Here is a 6,515-nt window from a genome sequence, read left to right as displayed (position 1 = left end):
TTTTGAAAAAAAATGTTATGGGACTTTAGCGTTATTTAGGAAAAGAAGGAATGACATGCTTAATTCAACAATCAATCACTTCTTATGTTATATGGCACAGTGGAAAGAGCTTGGAGTTGGAGTTAGAGTAACCTGAATTTGTATCCAGTTGTCTGTTACTAAATGTGTGATTTTAGGCAAGTCACTTCACTTGTACCTCAGTTTCTTCCTATTTAAAATGAGTGTATTGAGCTTGGTAACCCTTTAAGTATTTTTCAATTATAGATATAGGATTTCCCTTTCAATACTGAACTTTTTGTTTACGAAGTCAGTAACTAGAGTGTCTGCCTCTCTAATTCTATAAATTCTGTAAATGTCAGAAAAATTCAGTTTAGAATAGAAAGAGAGAAATTATATGATACAAGCAGACAGAAAAAAGCCTCCAAAGAAGGTCCAAAGGGAGTCTGAAGGGCTGAGCTATTAGCAAAGTAGGATTTAGCAGGTCTAATGATGGCAAAGAAATTGTGCATAAGTCTTTCTGCATAAGTTCCCTCACAGGGCCAGGAAAAGGAGACAATGACCAAAAAAGCACTTGCCTGATGCTGTCAAAAATTATATCAATGAGGCCTCATGGGAAATGTGACATTGATCTCTTCTTGGGGTTGCCAAGAATTTTAGCAGGGCAAAGAACTGGGTTGAAGGGAGAGCTTCAAAAGTCAGAACTTCCCAATGGCTTAAAAATCAGCTGGAGAACGTTACAGTCACGCAGAACTGAAGTCAGACGACTCATTAAAATTAGTGCTGGCAGTAATTAAAAACATACTGACCCAAAGATCATGAGAAAAAGCAGACCCTGAGAAAACCCCTTGACACTACTTGCTCACACTCTTGAGTGAAAATGCAGGCAGATCATGGATGTTAGTATTTAGGAGAAGTATTGGCGGTTCCTTCTCAGGGCCTTTCCCTTTTAATTTCTTTCCCCTTCCAGAACTGATATGTCAGAAATGTGGTCATTGTGTCAATGACTCTGTTATGTTTGTACTTAATAGATTGTCCTTAAGCATTAACTGTATAAATCAATCAATAGCCAATAGAACTCAATTCAAAATTTAGATCAATGTTTACCTCCTTCATGAAGCTCTCCTTGTTGATTACTTTCTCTTTTGAATTCTATAATGTGTGTACTTCTTTCTGAGTTAACACTTTTTAAATACTGCTTTGAATTATCAGTTAACTTCTGTTTTATCTTTTTCCTTCCAAAAGGATTTTAATATTCCTGAACATTTAGAAAGGGAAGCAGTAATTAATAAGAGCCAATATAATTTCATCAAGAATAAGCCATTAAAAAAATTAACTTCATTTCTTGATACAGTTTCTAGACTGGTAGAGCAGGGCAATGTTCTAAGTTATGAGTTTTTAGTGTTGTTCTGTCATTTCAGTCATGTCTGACTCTCCATCATTCCATTTGGAGTTTTTTTGGCAAAGATAATGGAGTGGTTTGCCATTTACTTCTCCAGCTCATTTTACAGAGGAGCAAAATGAGGCAAACAGAGGTAAGTGACTTGTGCAGGTATAAGTAGTCAAATAGCTATTAAATGTCTGAGAATAGATTTGAATTCAAGAAGATGAGTCTTCCTGATCCAGGCCTGGTACTCTATCCACTGGACCATTTAGCTGTCCAGTTTACTGGTTCCATTATATGGAAATCATAAATTACTAATACTATATCAAACATAATTAAATTTCAACAAGATAGTGAATAAGTCAACAAGCCTTTATTAAGCATTTACTACATGTCAGGAATTGTGCTAAGTACAGGAATATAAATACAAGCAAAAAGAATGACAATTTCTACTTTCAAGAAGATTACATTTTAACTAAGGAAGGTAAAATACAAAAAAAGCTTAAATTAGTGGAGGAAAGTACTTCAGGGAGTAAGTTGGAGAAAATTAAAGTTCATCTTGGTAAGAAATGAATAAATGGCTGGTTTAGGAGCCCTAGAGAGGGCTTTGAGAACTCTAGTGGAAGTTTTAGAAAGAGTCATGTAGTCAAAAAAATAAATCAAATAGACAAAGGTACTTCTGAACTGTGAATTCTAGAGTAAAATAACATTCCATGATGAAGGGGTTACTGGGGTGTGGTAGAGAAGTCCAGAATGCAAGCTATATATGAAATAAAGTGGTGGATCAGTGGAATAGGTTAAGGACTCAAGGCACAATAGTCAATTACTATAGTAATCATAAATTCCCTCTTTCTCCAAAGATCAGACAGGTAATCTATCCCTTCTCTTCTAGTTTGCTTATAGTTTCACCCTTTATATCTAAGTCATGAACACATTTTGACCTTATTTTGGTATAGGATGTAAAGAGGCTGGTCTATGCCCAATTTCTGCCATACTATTTTCCAGTTTTCCCAGAAATTTTTGTCAAATAGTGAGTTCTTATCTCAGACCAAACAAGAAAATAGAGAACATTATGAAATGCAAAATGGATAATTTTGATTATATCAAATTTAAAAAGTTTTGCATCAACAAAACCAATGCAATCAAGATTAAAAGGGAAGTCAAAAACCAGGAAATGATTTTTATAGCCAGAGTTTCTGATAAAGGCCTCATTTCTAAAATATATAGAGAACAGAATGTAGGCAACATGTTAACTATCAAGAACTCAAAAGAATAAAGGGGAATCTAGACACTTTGGGGCATGTCTTTTGAGAAATCTAGAATAAGTTAATAAATCAGAACAAATCTAGAGCATGGTGACCATTGTTATAATGATTCTAGTAATTGTACTATATGAGTATTAGTTGAAGTAATATTGGATATTAATATGGAAAACTTAGGAGGACAAGAAAATGGTCTTCAAATATTTAGAGGGCTATTATGGAAGTGGGATTACTTTTGATCTTCTTGGATTTAGAAGACAAGGTGACTGAAGTCTCAGAAAGGTAACTCGATTAAGATCAGTTTTTTAAAAAAAATATCCAATAAAATTTAGATCAAGGTTTACCTCCTCCATGAAGCCTTCCATAGTGCTCCCTTTCTCTTTTTAGTTCTTTCTTCCCCAAACAGAATGTATTTTTTGACAGGTATTGATTTCCCCATCATTATCAGCCTTCAAGCAAGAGGTAGAGGAACATTTGCCAGGAATGTTGACAAACAGGTTAACAACCTTTTCACTTCCCACCTAGCTGCTCTCTCTTGGACTTCTCCATCATGCCCTATGCTAATTACCATCTTCTACCCCTTTTAGCTTCCTTTTATATGTTGTTGTTTCCCATTTGATTGCAAGCTCTTTGTGGACAGAAGCTTTGTTTTTTTCTTTTTTTTTAATATTTGTATCATCAGAACTTAGCATAATGCTTAGTACCCAATAGATACTTAATAAATAGCTATTGAATGATTGACTGACATTGTGAGGAAGATTTCTAGTAAGGTACAGATTGGGTTAGGAGCTTTCTCTGTGTCTCCCATTCTGGGAACTCTTACCACAGAAAACTACTCGTTTAGTCCCTGCAATGCAGGGCAAGGAATAAGAGAGGTGCAAATGAGGCTGGTTACATTAACTGGGGGACTTTGGGATAACAGGTTTGTGCCCTGGGATAACTTCTGAAAAATCTGGCCATGTAGGATTCCCTATATTTTAAGTGATGCTGTGTTTTAATTTGTCTTTATCTCATTCCTTTCATAGAACCCTTGAGACAGAGATGGAGCAAATGTTAATAGCACCAGAGTACTGAGTCCCAACCAAGACCACTGAGGAAATGGAGCAGTTTTGTGGCTGGAATTTCTGATTCCCCAGCTTGCATGATGCTCTTCATAAATCAACCCAAATGTCATAGAAGACTTCATTCTCCAACCCTTTCTGGTTAGATTCAGGTCGAAATAACTTTGTTTCTATTGATTAACCAGCTAAGAAACCTTTGTTTCCCACTATGGGAAACTTGCTATTTTAAGAGCTGTAAAAGATATTGAGATATAATGTATATGATGTGGTTTTTGTTCTCAAGGAAGGAAAGAAACAAGCATTTATTAGGCATCAGGTGCTACACTAAGCACTTTACAAATATCTCAACAAACCTAGGAGAATCTATCATCTACCTATCTATCTATCTATCTATCTGTCTGTTTTTTGTTTGTTTTTTCTGAGGCCATTGGGGTTAAGTGACTTGCCCAGGGTCACACAGCTAGAAAGTGTTAAGTGTCTGAGGCCAGATTTGAACTCAGGCACTCCTGACTTCAGGGCTGGTGCTCTATTCACTGCCCCACCAGATATTATTATGATGATGTCCATTTTACAGTTGAGGAAATAAGGCAGACAGGGGCTAAACTAGTAAGTAAGTGGGCTAAACAGGCCCACTAGTAAGTGTCTGAAGCTGAAATACAATTTAGATCTTCCAAACTCCAGAACCAAGTTCCTAGTCACTTCACCACCTAGCTGCTTCCCAAGCATACAAGGTCTAAAATTAGTTGACATGCCCAGATAGATGCTTTTGATGTAGTTTTCAGAGCAGAGAAATTCATTACTTAGGAACACGGATATATATAGAAAGACATCTAAATTTTTATGACCTTCAGTGAGAGCTCAATCTTTATAATAATTCTATTCAACAAATATTTAAGATGCACCTAATATTTAAAGGGCATTGTATGCTAGATACTGTCTGTCTCTGCCCTTATGGAATTTATATTCTCCCCGAGTAAAAGCAGCATGTACAAAAATTCAATAAATACAAAATATGTGCCAGTTAAAAAAATAATTCAAGGGAAGAGGTAGCTAGGTGGGGCAGTGGTAGAGTACCAGGCCTAGAGTAGGGAAGGCTCCCCTTCCTTAGTTCAAATCTGTCCTCAATCACTTTCTATCTGTGGGAGTCTGGGAAAGTCACTTAACCCTGATTACCTCAATTTACTTAGCAGGAAAATGAGTTGGAGAAAGAAACGGTAAATCATTCCATTATCTTTGCCAAAAAATTCCAAATGGGGTCACGAAGAATAGGACTTGACTGAACAACAACAATAATTTCAAGGAAAAGAGAGGGCTTTGTTAACTCCAAAAGAGAGGAGTAGAGATCAGAAAAGCTTTTATTTTGAAGGTGGTACTTGACCTGTTTCTTGAAAGAAGCTAGGAATTTTACAAGGTAGGAAGAAGAACATTCCTGATGTGGGGCTTGCCCCATTGATACAAAGGAATGGGAGCTGGAGATGAAAAGTTATTGATGGGGAAAACCACCTTTCTGATAGTACTTTAATGATTATTAGGGGTTTCTGTATAATTGTATAGGGAGGTGGCAGGGGAGTCTGGGAAGGTCATACAAGAGATGGGGATTTGAGCTGGTTTGTGATTCCAATTCCGTGGGAAGTTTGTTTCTCCTGAAAAGGTAACTCAGCTTTGTATTGTGTCTGACCACTGAGTGTCAGGTGGCAACCTTCTTGTGTCCATCAATCTCTTGTTAGGCCTTTTGCTTTGTTCATTGTCTCAGAGCAGAAAGACCCATTGATGTCTGTGCAGCTTGGGCTCACTGGGTTCTCCAACATACTGATGCTAATAGAGCAGATTATATTCACAATGAAATCTCTATAGGCACTGGTAGCCATTGTGACATAGTTATGAGTCCGTACAATAGCCCATCATTTGAAACAGTAAAATAAACTTTTGGGGCCTTCCCTAATATCTCTAGATTTCTATCCAAAACCTTAACATTGTAAGCCCCAATTTGAGCATAATGTAATTTTTATTGACTCATTTTGTATTTGCTCCTAGAAGAAGGATCTTAGCACCTGAGGATATTTATAACAGACACTGAGCTTCAGTAGACTCTTTGGAGAGAGTACAAAGCAGGTGGTAGTTGGGACTTTCCCAACTCAACACTAAATCTGCAACTCTGAGAGTAATGGGAAAGTTTTCTACTGTTTGGACTTGTGGTCTTAGGGATAAAAGAGCCCTTCAATCCTCTTATTTACCTGACCCATTTGAAATGCCTTTTTACTACTTTCTGGCTTTCTTTTGCAGAAAGGATCACTGAACTGCAGCCTGTTAGCATTGAAGAGATATTAGAGAACATCCCTAAGCCAAAAATGTCAACAAAATAATAGACCACGTTAAGAGAGGAAGGATTTCCTCAAAAGGAGGTGAACATGTCTGTTCTTTACTCTTTACATGTACACTTTACATGTGAAGTCTTGGGTTCCGTTCTGGGTGCCCTATTTCAAGAAGGATGCTGCCAGACTGTTGAAATATCCAGAGGAGAAGATCAACCAAGAAGTCAGGAAATTAAGCTTGTTGAAGGCATTGGAGATTTTTAGCCTGGAGAAGATTCAATAAAAATAACATCCTCAAGTATGCAAATGGTTAAGTGGGTGGGGGAAGAGAAACATTAGATTGAAGAAAGCTAGGAGCAAGAAGCAGAATTTAAAGAAAGGCAAATTTTGATTCATTATATGTGGGGGAAAAACCAAACCAAAATAAAATAAAACACCTTCCTAACCCTTAGGATAGTCCAAAGTAGGATGGACTGTTCAGAATGTTAACAAGAATAAG

The 6,515-nt window shown here is 36.9% G+C and overlaps 1 long non-coding RNA gene across 1 annotated transcript; it reads left to right on the top strand.

The window, feature by feature from the left end:
- The first annotated feature begins 3,677 nt into the window (after positions 1–3,677).
- On the top strand, positions 3,678–6,314 carry LOC127546803 (uncharacterized). The gene is made up of 2 exons (XR_007950044.1): positions 3,678–3,856; positions 5,988–6,314. It is a non-coding gene; the product is annotated as an uncharacterized LOC127546803 (long non-coding RNA).
- Positions 6,315–6,515: the final 201 nt, after the last annotated feature.

Source organism: Antechinus flavipes, chromosome 2 (genome assembly GCF_016432865.1).
Source record: "Antechinus flavipes isolate AdamAnt ecotype Samford, QLD, Australia chromosome 2, AdamAnt_v2, whole genome shotgun sequence".
Classification (NCBI taxonomy): Eukaryota; Metazoa; Chordata; class Mammalia; order Dasyuromorphia; family Dasyuridae; genus Antechinus; species Antechinus flavipes.
Note: the sequence above shows the minus strand (reverse complement) of the source record. Positions and strands in the feature narration are given on the sequence as shown.